At 40.3% G+C, this 13,681-nt stretch overlaps 1 protein-coding gene across 4 annotated transcripts in view; it reads right to left on the bottom strand.

Annotated features, from left to right (window-relative positions):
- Positions 1-12,715, bottom strand: part of USP45 (ubiquitin specific peptidase 45) — a 90,379-nt gene extending 77,664 nt beyond the window's left edge. For all 4 annotated transcript variants that reach the window (XR_012468499.1, XM_074187230.1, XM_074187229.1 and 1 more), the window contains exon 1: positions 12,633-12,715. The gene's annotated coding sequence lies outside the window, so the exon portion shown is untranslated. The remainder of the gene's footprint in view (positions 1-12,632) is intronic.
- Positions 12,716-13,681: the final 966 nt, after the last annotated feature.

Below are 13,681 nucleotides of genomic sequence, written 5' to 3' on the forward strand. Positions count from 1 at the left end.
TTAAAAAATTCCATGGTATCAAAAACCCCAGATGTTAGTCATCATTTTTTCATTAAAATGTTAAAATTCATTTAATGTTTTGTTTTTTTAAAAATCAGAAATATCTTTATTTTTAATTTTCTTGATTTCTAGTGAATCTGGGACCTGCTAGCACTGATAGGGCCAGCAGCAAGACCCCAAACAATGATCATCAGGAACAAAAGGCCTACACTATTCCACTGAAGTATGCAAATACAGTTGGAGCTTGACCCTCACAAAAAGTTACAAATCAAGACATAAATGGCAATTACAAATATGCAGAGGAAATCAATAATCAAGAAATTTTATTTAACTAGGAATATCTAGAACTTAAGTTTAATTTAAAAAAAAGAATAATTTCACAGCCACTATAAAGAGAACCTCAAAATTATATTTCAAGATACTATTAATGAAAATAACCTAAACCTCTCAGTACCAAGAACCAAATGAAAATATAAAAAAAACCCCATCAGAAGTAACCTCATGGGGAAAAAAATCTCAAAATTAAAATTCCTAAGAATGACAGTCAAAAACCAAAATTTTCAGGTCAAAGAAAAAAGAAATAAAGAAAAAGTTCAAATATGAAGGAACCATAACACAGAATCACAAAAGATTTGATAGTTATAGAACAAGGACCACAGATTTTGGAATGTGATCATCCAAGGGAGGGAAGAAAAGATTTACAGTCAAGAATAACTTATCCAGCACAACTGAGTATAGTTCTACAAAGGAAAAAAAATGAATTTTAATGATACAGAAGATTTCCTGATGAAAAACCAGAGCTGAACAAACGCTTAGAAATACAAATAGGAATTAAGAGAAATGACAGAAAGAAAAATACCTTAGAACAACAGGAACTTAATGAGGTGTAGACATTCTAAAAGGAAAGAAGAAATGTGTCTCTCACTACCCTAAGGTCTTCAAGTTAGACAACTAGGTGGCTCTTTGGAAAGAGTCTTGAGCATGAACTGATGCTGAATGAGATGAGCAGAACCAGAAAAACACGGTATACCCTAACAGCAACATGGGGGCAATGTTCAACCTTGAAGGACTCACTCATTCCATCAGTGCAACAATCAAGGACAATTTTGGGCTGTCTGCAATGGAGTGCCATCTGTATCCAGATAAAGAGCCGTGGAGTTTGAACAAAGTTCAAGGACTATTCCCTTTAATTTAGAAAAAAAACACAGGGGCAGAGCCAAGATGGCAACAAGAGTGGATCGTGTCCTAGGTGCTCTTTCATAAATCTTTGAAACTAAGGACTCTAAATTTTCGAGAGACAGAACCCACAGAGGGACCCAATTAGGCAGTTCTCCTACTCAAGGTAACCTGGAAAAGAGCAGAAAGGCTCTGCTCCCCAGGGTTGGAGGGGCAGCCTGCCAGAGCAAAAGAACTTCAGCCTCCTGGAGGCAGCCCCAGGATGCTGGGAGCCGCTGCAGCGGGGGCAGTTTCCTAATCTACATCCCAGGGAGCACCGGACACAAATTGGGGGAACAGCCGGGATACTTCTGCCAGAGCTAGCACAAGAAGCCCAGCCCTCAGGGCACACAGCAGGCTGCTTGGCCACTGCATTCCAGATGCAGGAAACAGAAGCAGGCTGAGCCAGTAAGCGGGAGCCCCCAGGGCATGAGCCCATTGAACCTAGGGAGGCCAGTGAAGAGAGACTGTTGAGCTCTGTCCTCTGCCCCTGGAACAGGACTCTGGGGCTCTGACCACATTCAGATCCTGATTGCAGTCCAGGCCCCCCCATAGAACAGCAGCCCCCCCCCACCTCAGCCCTGTGGCAGAGAGGGGCACATATGGTCATTCACAGACCAGGAGGGAGGACAGAGCCTCACACACTGAGACCCTTGTGGGAGTGTCCCAAAAGCTCAGGAAGCACCCCCAAAACAGGCTTAGACTGGGAAAATGAGCAAGCAGAGAAACACCATTGAGAAATACATTATCTATGATCCCAAGAAGGATCAATATACTCAGTATAAAGATGAGGAAGCACAAGCTCCTGCATCTAGAGACTCCAAGAAAAATAGAAATTGGGCTCAGGCTATGAGAGAGCTCAAAAAAGACTTTGAAAATCAAATGAGGAAGTTAGAAGAAAAATTGGGAAAAGAAAGGAGGGAGATGTAGGAAAAACATGAAAATGAAGTCAGCAGCCTAGTCAAGGAAATCCAAAAAAATGCTGAAGAAAATAGCATGCTAAAAACCAGCTTAGGTCAAATGGATAAAACAGTTCAAAAAGTGATTGAGAAGAATGCTTTAAAAAGAAAAATTGGCCAGATGGAAAAAGAGATAAGAAAATTCTCTGAGAACAAATCCTTCAGACAAAGAATAGAATTCAGGGAGATTGATGAATTTACCAGAAATCAGGACTCAATACTTCAAAACCAAAAAAAAAAATGAAAAATTGGAAAAAAAATGTGAAATATCTCACTGAAAAAACAACTGATATGGAAAACAGACTTAGGAAAGATAATTTAAAAATTATTGGAATACCTGAAAGTCATGATCAGGAAAAGAGCCTTGACATCATTTTCAAAGAATTACTACAGGAAAATTGCCCTGATATTCTAGAAGCAGAGGGCAAAATAGAAATGGAGAGAATCCACCGATCCCCCCCCCCCCGGAGAAAGAGATCCCAAAAAAACAACCCCTAGGAATATTATAGCCAAGTTCGAGAACTCCCAAGTGAAAGAGAAAATATTACAAGCAGCCAGAAGGACACAATTCAAATATCGTGGAGCTGCAATCAGGATCACACAGGACTTAGCAGCAGCTACATTGGAAGCTCGTAGGCTTGGAATATAATATGCCGGAAGGCAAAAGAGCTTAGAATGCAACCGAGAATCAACTATCCAGCAAAAATGAATGTCCTCTTGCAGGCTAAAAGACGGACTTTCAATGAACCAGGGGAATTTCAAATGAACAGAAGGTTTGATCTTCAGATACAGGACTCGGGTGAAGCATAGAGATTGGAGGAGAGGGGGAAAATATGAGGGACTTAATGATGATGAACTGCATGTATTCCTGCATAGAAAAATGACACTGATAATACTCATATGAACCTTCTCAGTCAATAGAGCAGGTAGAGGGAGCTTTTATAGATGAAGCATGGGAGAAAGCTGAATTCGAAGATAAAATATGGAGTAAAAATGGCATCAATAGAAAAAAGGGAAATGTAATGGGAGAAAGAAAAAGGAGAGGAGGAATAGGCCAAGATATTTAATATAATAAGATTTTTCTTTATTACAATGAGCTACTGCAATGATATGGAAGGGGGGAAGGCAAGGGGGAATGAGGGAATCTTCGCTCTCATCAGAGGTGGCTAGGAGAGGAAACAGCATATATACTCAATGGGGTATAGGCATCTGGAGTAAGAAGAAGGGGGGACAGGGGGAAGGGGTGGATGTGAGTGATGGAGGAAAGGATGAACCATGGGGGGAGAGTGGTCAGATATAACACATTTTCTGTTTTACTTTTTGCAAGGGGCTGGGATTGGATGGCCTGTCCAGGACCTTAGGGTCAGGTGGATGCTGGGCCTAAGGTGGGGGTATGGGGGCTGTCTGCCGCACCACTCAGCTACGCTACAGCAGAGTCAGAGTGAAAAGAGAGAGAAAAATATAGTACATGGTAGTGGAGAAATACGAAAGGAGGGAGTTGTCATCAGCAATGGCAACAGTGGAAAAATATGGAAGTAACTTTTGCCATGGACTTATAAAGAATGTGACCCACTCGTGACAGAATTGTTGGTGTTGGAACAAAGACTTATTATTTTTTGGGGGGTGCAGGGCAAATGGGGCTGGGTGGCCCACCTGGGGCCACATAGCAGGGTGATCATTGGGTGTCTGAGGCTGGATTTTGACCCAGGTGCTCCTGGCTCAAGGGCTGTCTGCCACCTAGCCACCCCTACTATTATTACTATTTTATTTTATTTTGGGGTTTTTTTCTTTTCTTTTTTTTTGGTTTTTGCAGGGCAGTGGGGTTCAGGTGGCTTGCATGTCACACGGCTGGGTGATTGTTGGGTGCATGGGGCCGGGTGTGGGCTAGGGTGCTCCATCCACTGCGCCACCTGGCCATACCTACAATTATTACTATTTTTTTTTATTTTAATTTTTTCTCTCCTCTACTTTATCACTCAAGTGAGTCTATATTTTTTGGGGAAGGGGGTATTTTGTTTACTCTTAAACAAGAATATTTTATTAATGTATAAAAAAACATTTGTACAAAATGAGAATATTAAATATCAATTTGGATCAATGTAAAAAAACATATCTTATTGTTTGATCTTGTTATCTCTTAGACTTTTTTGTCTCTTCCTTAAGGATATGGTTTCTCTCTCATCACACTCAAGTTGGATCAATGTACAACATGGAAACAAAGTAGAGACTGACAGATCGCTTTCTGGGGGGGGGGAGTAAGATTGGGGGGAAAATTGTAAAACTCAAATAATATCTTTAATTAAAAAAAAAAGAAAGTGTCTTGAAGTCAGGAGGGCAGGAGTTCAAATCTGATCTCAGACACTTACTAGTTATGTGACCCTGGCAAATCACTTAATCCTGATATTGCCTCAAATCCAGGGTCATCTCCAATCATCCTGATCCATATCAGGCCACTGGACCCAGATGGCTCTGGAGAAGAAAGTGAGGCTGGGGACTCAGCACGGTACCCCCTCACTCAAAATCCAATTCATGTGCTTGTCATGGAACCACTTACCTGAGCAAAAACCAACAGGTTGTTTCCTTTTAAGATAATAAATGAACTTTTTAGCTCATGGTTTTTCTATAAGAGGTCTACAACTTTGCCCATGCACACTCCCTGAAAATTAGAATGGTACAGATAGAAGTCAATGTCGCTATAAAATAGTAAATATTAAAGTCAAAAGACTGAAAAAAAGGACAATCATATTGTATAGTAAAAAATAAAAACAGAAAAATGACTTAATAGACTGAGGAGAAACTATTTAAGAATCATTGGACTACTGAAGTCAATGACTAAAACAAAAGCTTAAATATTACATTATAAGGAGTCTTATCTTTAAGAACCAGAAGACAAAGTAGAAAAGAAAAGATTTATTGGTTGCCTCCAAATCAAAATTCTCAGGAACATCAGAGCCAAAATACAGAATTTCAAGATAAAAGAAAAAATACTTCAAATGGCCATAAAGAATTAATTCAAGCACAAGAAAAAATACTACAAGTGGCCATAAAAGATTAATTCAAGCACCAAGGAATCACACTGAGTCAGGTTCAAAGAAATTTAGCAGTCTCCCCAATAAAGGAGCATTGAGTTTAGAACACAATATTCTAAAAGACAGAGGAAATCAACTTATAGGCAAGAATAATTTACCTAGCAAAAATTTATATAATAATATAAAGGCAAAATGGATCTTTAATGAATTGGAGGACTGTGAACACTTCAGAGGACCAGAGTTGTGTAGAAATGTTGATGTTAAAACACAAAAATAAAGAGAAATGTGAAAAGGTAAACTGCAATGAACATGCTTATATTCAAATGAGGGGAGATAATTACAAGTCCTTCTGAAACCTATCATCATCAGTAGTCATAGATGGAGTCTAGGTTTGAGAGTGATTCTGTTATAGCTTTATAATCTGGAAGGGGAAAGAGGAATGCAATGAGAGGGAAGAAAGGAAGGTTAAGAAAATTTCTCACATAATCAGAGTGTGCAAGTAAATATCTAAACAAAAAAGGAGGAGGAATGCAGGGGAGGCTGATATTTAAACTTCCTCCTCTGAGCTGGTCAAAGAGAAGAATACATAGTTTGGTACAGAAATACATTTCATTCAATAGGGAAAGAAAAAAGAGGGATTAAGGAGAAAGATAGTTTAAAGGAGGGATTTATCCTAAGCAAAACAAATGTACAAAGAATACCTCTTTTTGAGACAAAGAATAGAAATCTGAAGAGGTCATAAATTGGGGAATGGAGTAACAAGATATGGTATATAAAGGTGATGGAATACTACTGTGTTCTAAGACTAGGGTCAAATTCAAAACAAAAAAAGATTATCCCTTCAAGCCCTTTATTGATTTAAAAACCAACATATGCTTTTCCAAAACATCACACTGGCTCTTATGAACTTATTGTTCTGGAACATAGAAATGGCCTCATGCTTTTTAGCTATATAGGACTTTTTATGCCTATCAGTAAAAGGCTTGTTCCATTTTCATCTTTTATGTCATGCTTTTTTTTATAACTTATTATCTTCTCCCTCACTGTCAAGAATGTTCTTTCTTGTTGCCTTCAGTGCGTCTCCACTTTTTGTATTTCCCCTTCTTTTTCCTGTTAATCTGAAGGTTAAGAGAACAGACAACTAAGCCTGTTACAACTAACTTGAAGGTAGGTTTCTGAGCAAGAATCACTGAGTTACTTCTATTAAGCCAGTAAATGAACTTTAGTGATGTCTTTTTTGCTATGCAGAGCACAAATTTCATATTTCTGAATTTTTAACCAGTATTCTGGATAGCTGAAATTACTAAGTACTAAACTAATAATAATAATTGCTTCCCTTGTTAACACTACTACAATTTTCTTCAATCTTTCCTTGTCATTTTCCTAGTGATATTTGCTTTTGAAAGTCAGAAGGTCAGTGTCAATGGAACAAAGAGTAAGTGGTGGGAGGGGAAGCTAGGTGGCTCAGTGGATAGAATACTAGTCCTAGAGTCAGGAGGACCTGAGTTCAGGTCCAGCCTCAGACACTTACTGGCTACCTAGCTGTGTGACCTTGGGCAGATCACTTAACCCTATGATAGGGAGTTAACTTGTAAGAATGGAAAGGTAGGAGGGGGGCTAGGTCATGAAGGTCTTTGAAAGCCAAAAAGTACATTTTATATTTGATCCCAGAGGAAATGGGGAGTTACTGGAATTTATTGAGGGGTAAAATGACCAGACTGCACCAAAGGAAAATCTCTTTGGTGGTAGAAGAATGGATTGGAATAGGGAAAGACTTTACTGAGATAGATTCACTGAAAGGTTACTGCACACAGGGTGATGATGGCAAGCACCAGAGTCCAGGGAGAAAAGAGGGAACAGTACATTTTGAAAATTTTAAATTAACAGACCTAGGCAATATATTAGATATTGGAAGTGAGAGAAAGTGAGAACATAATTAGGTTGTGAACTTGTGCTACTAGAAGGATGATCTTGCTCTCTAAAACAGGGAAGGTAGGAGGGAGGAGGGTTTAGGAAGAAAGATAACAAATTGTTTTGAATATATTAAGTTTGAAAGACAGATATGAAAGATGGAGGTCAGACAAGATGGATAGATTTGAGAATCATCAGCATAGAGATGATAATTAAACCCATGGGAACTGATGAATCAGTGAAGCTACATAGAAGAATAAGACACAGGGCAGAATCTTGTAGGATCTAAAGTTAAGAGGATGTGATCTGAACAAGAATCCAGCAAAGAAGACAGAGGAATAGTCAGATAGGTAGGAAGAGAACCAGGAGAGAGTAGTGTCCACATCATGGAGAAATGTCAAAGTCAAAAAATAAGGAAAGGGCTGAGAAGGAGCCATTGAACTTGGCAATTAAGACATCACTGGAGGGGCAGATAGGTAATGCAGTGGAACTGGGCCTCCAAGTCAGTAGGACTTGAATTTAAATCCAACCTTAAATACTTACTGGTTGCATGATCCTGGGCAAGTCACTTAATGCCAGTTGCCTCCACTGGTAAAGTTGAAGAAAATAGCTTCAGTGAAATGGATCGGAGTGGAAAATGGATTGTAAGGGATAAAAAGGAGACTAAGTGGAAGAACCAATTGCAGATAACCTTTTCAAGGAGTTTAACTGAAAAGGGCAGAAGAGATATAGGATGATAGTTATTGGGGATGAAAGATTCAAGTGAAGATTTTCTTCAGAACAGGGAGATATATGTTTTCAGGCAGTAGGTTAACAGTCAAGAGAAAGGAAGAGATTAAAAATAAATGACAGGAAAAAAAAATGGGGTGGCAAGGTGGCGTAGTGGATAAAGCACCAGCCTTGGAGTCAGGAGTACCTGGGTTCAAATCCAGTCTCAGACACTTAATAATTACCTAGCTGTGTGGCCTTGGGCAAGCCACTTAACCCCATTTGCCTTGCAAAAAAAACCCCTTAAATAAATAAATGAATGAATAAATAAATGAATGAATGAATGAATAATAAATGACAGAATATGCAGCAATCTGTTAAAAGGCATTTGGGATGAAATAAAATCTCTTGTGGGTTAGCCTCAGTAAGATAAGGTCACCTCTTCATATGACACAAGGGTGAAGGAGAAGATAGTGGCAGAAAGTATATGAGTGATATGAAATTAGGAATAAAGAGGGAGCTCAGGACAATCTTTTCTGTAAAATATGCATCAGGTTTATTATCTGAGAGAGTAGGGGAAGGAGGAATCATGTAAGGTTTAATGAAGAATGAAACAGTTTAGAAGAGTCAAAATACAGAATGCCCAACTTGAGGTTTCATAACAAATTCGTAATGGATCCAGTCAGAACAGCTGTGTGATTTTTTCCACCTTCATTCAGCAGCATGTGTGTAGGAGAGAAAGCAATGGATGATGACAGCAATCCAAGGATAAGGCTTGATGGGCAATATGATTAAGGGATCAGACTCAAGAGAAGAGTGTAGTGTTGAAGATCAAAAGGTCAAGATGGTGAAAACGGGTGATTGGTTAGAGTGGGATAATGGCTTGGGAAAGAACTGAGGGGTTCAGCATAGAAGGTCATGTCTGAACAAAGAGCAGAGTATGGTAAGGGAAGGCAGAGGGAGAGTTGAAAAATCAGTTCTTGAATTCTTGAATATAGAAGTGGTACATTTGTGAATGATGGCAAGATTAAGATTATTATATGAAAGGACATAAAAACATACATATAAGGTACAAAATAAATGCTATGAAGATACCAATAAAAGAGGAATTATTATTGATCAGGAAATAAATGTTAGAGATGAAGATAAGGTATAGATGAAGAGATGAAGAGCTGGCTTCAGGAAAGGCATATAAGGTACTCAGGCATAACAACCCAGTAAAAGAACAAGGCTAGCTATTAATCCAAGCACATATAGACAGTGCTTGCTTTACATAAATTTACATTATGAATATTCAATTTTAGGGGAAATTATCTGAAATCTGCATTCCAAAAAAAAACCTCACCTGTTATTCTTCCTCATTCCTGTGCTTCTGTTTCTCTCTCTCCCCACTCTCCCCCCCCCCCCCAGAAATCACTGCTTTGGCTTGTCACCCCATCCTCAAAAGACTTTAAAAACAAACAAACCAAAAAAAAAAATTCTCCAAGTCAAAGTAGAAGAACAGAGCCTTAAAGACTGCTACCAACGATAAGAGGGGAGACTTTTGCCCCCTCCACCCACCTGTCTTCTGTCTATACATGTTAGAGCACCACTAATCCGGTTTCTCTTCCTCTCCTGTCCGTGTCCAAGTCTAGCCCAGTCTTATTTCCTTCCCTCTTCTTCCCATTGTTCTCCTGTCCCTGTCCCTGTCCCTGTCCCCCATGTCCATGAACCTTGTGTTGGTCCCCTACCTACACAGGACAAAACCCTTTTTATTTCCCTTTGTTTTCTGTGGGTAAATTGGCATTAAATAGAAATCGATTTACAAAGAAGTCCACTTACTTAAAGAACTTGTTTGTATCATATTTGTATCATATTCAACAAATATTTAGTACACCAAAATAAGAAACATTACCATCCTGCAAGGAGTTCATATTCTCCTAGGAGGATACAGTATTGACAGTTAAATAAATACAATGTAATTTGAGGGAAAGTTCACTTAACAACTAGGAAGCTTAAGAATAACTTCCCAGAGGAGAGACAACCTGAGTTGACACATGAAAGTAGATAAAAGATTCTAAGAGGCAAGAACACTTTTCAGTCAGGAGTGTCTAGGAAGAAAGTAGTCTGAGGTATGGCTAATAAAGCATATAGAAGGGCCAAAATCCTAAGCATATGAACTAAAAAGATAACATGGGAAATTGTTGGATTTAGAGACAGACAACCTGGGCTGGAAACCTAACTTTGCAACTACTACCTTAGGTAAATGCAACCTTAGGTAAGTGACTGTACCAAACAGAATCTTAGTAAAATTGAGGGAACTGGTCTGGATAGGTTCTAAAATCTCTTCTCAATACAAATCATGATCCAATGAAATAGTTGAGTAGTAAGGGAGCCACTAAAAGAGTCCCATGTCCAGTATGCATAAGGAAGAGTAATCTAACAGTGGAAGAGGTTTTTAGTTTTTATTTTCTTTTTTTTTTTGGGGGGGGGGGAGTAGAGATACAAAGATTTGATAGAATGAAATGACAAGGGGTAAGCATTAGAAAGATATGATATTAAAATGTTACCAGTGGGAAGAGACTATAGATTCAAAGATAGGTCAGTGATAGACTTGAAAAGTGAATAAATGAAAAGGGAAAACTAAGAGAAGAAATTAAGATTTTCAAAGCTAAACTATAAGGTACCTGGTGGTACCAATAAAAGTTGTCAAAGTTTTGTGAAAAAGTTAATAATTCTGTTTTACAGAACTCAAGGGACATTCAGGTGATAATTATCTTGCAGGTAGCAGAAGGTATATGTCTGAAGCTCAAGAGATAGGTCTGGGCTGGAGAGAGTCATTTGAGTATTAGTAACAATTGAAAAAACAAAGGAGAACAGGGAGGAAAAAGGAAGAGAGACAATTACAGAACCATAAAGAACAATAATATTAAAGACTACTGCATTTTATCTGCAGCAAGATAATAAGCATCTAAGAACAAGTGAGCTGCTGCAATTTGAATAGACTATGTAGAATTATTTCTCTCCTAACTATTCCAGTTAAGCAAAGCTAAATGACAAACATTTCAACCAAGAGTTATTTATTCAGAAAAGGCTGGTGATTCCCATATAGCTTTTTATTTTGGTCTTTTAGGCTAAACACTTAGGAAATTCCTATCAGTTTTTTATTAAAGTTCCAAATACTGAAAACATGCAATCAGTTTTTAACTCTAATTTCTCTACTTGAATTTTATTTTTTAGGTTTTTGCAAGGCAAACAGGGGTTAAGCGGCTTGCCCAAGCTAGATAATGAAGTGTCTGAGGCTGGATTTGAACTCAGATACTCCTGACTCCAGGGCCAGTGCTCTATCTACTGCACCACCTAGTCACCCTCTATTTGAATTTTTTACTTAGGTTTTACATCTAACTTCCCTACCTAGATTTTCCTAAACAGACAACTGATTCTCAAGTTCCACACCAAGTTAAAAAAGGCAGCTTTGCAGCTTGACTGTTTATGAGTTTCTCAAGAGCTCATTGGAAACACAAAAAAAATAGGAAATTCCTATCAGATTTTGCTTAAAATTCCAAATACTGAAAACATACGTTGTTAGTTTTTAACTCTAATTTCTCAATCTGAATTTTTTACTTACTTTTTACTTCTAATTTCCCTATATAGATTTTCCCAGACAACAGATCCTCAGGTTCCACACTAAGTTAAAAAAAGTCAGTCTGGAGCACTGGCCCTGGAGTCAGGAGTAACCTTCAAACCTGGACCTCAGACACGTAATAATTACCTAGCTGTGTGGCCTTGGGCAAGTCACTCATATTGCCTTGCAAGAACCTAAAAGAAAATGAAATAAAAAAAAGTCTGTGTAGATTGCTTACAAGTGGTTAAGAGGTCATAAGACAAAAACAAACAAAAAAAAGAAGCTTAAAGACAGAATACAGGTCTTTCCCAAAGATAAGGGGGTTCTTAACATTTTTCTGTCATGTATCCCTTTGACATTCTAATGTAGTCTTTTTTTTTTAAAGTTTTAGCAAGACAAATGGGGTTAGGTGGCTTGCCCAAGGCCACACAGCTAGTTAATTATTACGTGTCTGAGGCTAAATTTGAACTCAGGTATTCCAGACTCCAGGGCCGGTGCTCTATCCACTGCGCCACCTAGCCGCCCTGACATTCTAATGTAGTTTTTTTAATATTTTATTTGTTTTTCCAACTATATGCAATGGTAAGGTTTTTTTTTCAATTTTCTGAGTCTTAATACTACTGTAGTTTGTCGTTTGCATTCGAAATAGAAGGAAAAGCTACATTTTAATTGGAAACTAGGGGCATTTTCTTCCAATACAAGTCCAAAGAGTCCTTGAAATCTATCTTATGGACGTCTCTCAAGACCCTAGATTAAGGAATCCTTGCTGTCTGTATCCTGGAGGAAGGCGAGGGAAGCCTCTAAAACCAATGCTGGCAGCTCCCGGGCCGCCCACCCCGGATTCTTGGCAGGCGGCCCCCGCAGAGGGTCGGGCTTAGTGGCCCCGCGGCCTCTCGTACTTAGGCAAACTGGAAACCGGGACCGGTGGCGGAGACCTCGTCCCCCAGCCCGCAGGGCGGCCCAGGCCCGCCCAGTCCGGGGGCCGCGCCGACCTCGTAGGGCTGCGGCTCCGGAGCAGCGGCAAGGGGGTGGGCAGCGGCAGGCCTTGGGCTCTCCCTCCCCGGCTCGGGGTCGGGCCCCAAGGCCTACCGGGCACTGCTCCTTCCGCCCGGCCTGAGCCACCTGCCCCAAGTGAGGCCACCTTGAGACCGGGAGAAGGTCGGGCGTCCGAGAGCCGGCCACCCAGCGAGCGCGTAACGAACTCACCAGAGCCGGCCGAGCCCACTGCAGCTCAAAGCCCTCGTAGCCGCCGCGGCCGCCGCTGCCCCACCGAACACGAGACCGGGACGACGTCGACGTCGCCACGCCGGGGTTGGATTGGGCGGGGGGCGGGCGGGGAGAGGGAGAAGGGGGAGGAGATACAGTTTGTGTCATCCTCGAGGTGGCTGGAGCTGTTCATCTCCCAGTCTGGCTCTGGCCTCCGGGTCAGGTCCCCCTTCCACCACCTTGCTCTCTGGCCTCCGGGTCAGGGCCCCCTTCCACCACCTTGCTCTCTGGCCTCCGGGTCAGGGCCCCCTTCCACCACCTTGCTCTCAGCCAAATTGGTCTAGACTGTTCCCGCCTGGCTTTGCTCCGGCTGCTTGCAAGAACCTTGAGGAGGAGAAGGAAGGAGAGTAGGAAGGAGGGAGGGGGAAACTACACATAAGATAAATACAGCCCACACGGATCAGGAAAGGCGCCCTTTGAAGGGGAGGGAGGTTGCTCTGAGTTCTGAAGGAAACTAGAGGTTCTGAGAGTCCAATCCTTCCCAGGAGAATCTTGCAACAATATGATTGGCAAGTATTCAGCTAACCTTTATGGAAGACCTTAAATGAGGGGAACCCAGAACTTTCTGAAGCATCACATTCATCTTTTAGACAGCTTTTATAGATTGGAATTCTTTTTCCTTATCTAATTCTTTCTCTTCTTACCCCTCAAAATTGAAAGAATTTAAAATTACCTGCCTTTCTTCTTTCTTCTTGATGAAGGGGAAATGAAGAGAATTGTGAATGTTGAAATTGGGTGGAGATGTAAATTGACTAGAAGTAGAGAATTATAATTGTAACAGAAATAATTTGTAATCTCAAATTGGGTGGAGATCACCATTACAACTGATTCATTGTTTAATGTTAAATTTGTATCCTGATCTCCTTAGGTTTTATCCTCTACCTAATTTCAGGTCCAGTATAGGGGAGGGAAGTTCACCTTTTGCCCTCTGGATGACAGACAATTCATAAAAACCTGAGTTTGACTCCAGCTCAGGGCCACAGTCTTCT

The sequence above is a fragment of the Macrotis lagotis genome, chromosome 5 (assembly GCF_037893015.1).
Source record: "Macrotis lagotis isolate mMagLag1 chromosome 5, bilby.v1.9.chrom.fasta, whole genome shotgun sequence".
NCBI lineage: Eukaryota > Metazoa > Chordata > Mammalia > Peramelemorphia > Peramelidae > Macrotis > Macrotis lagotis.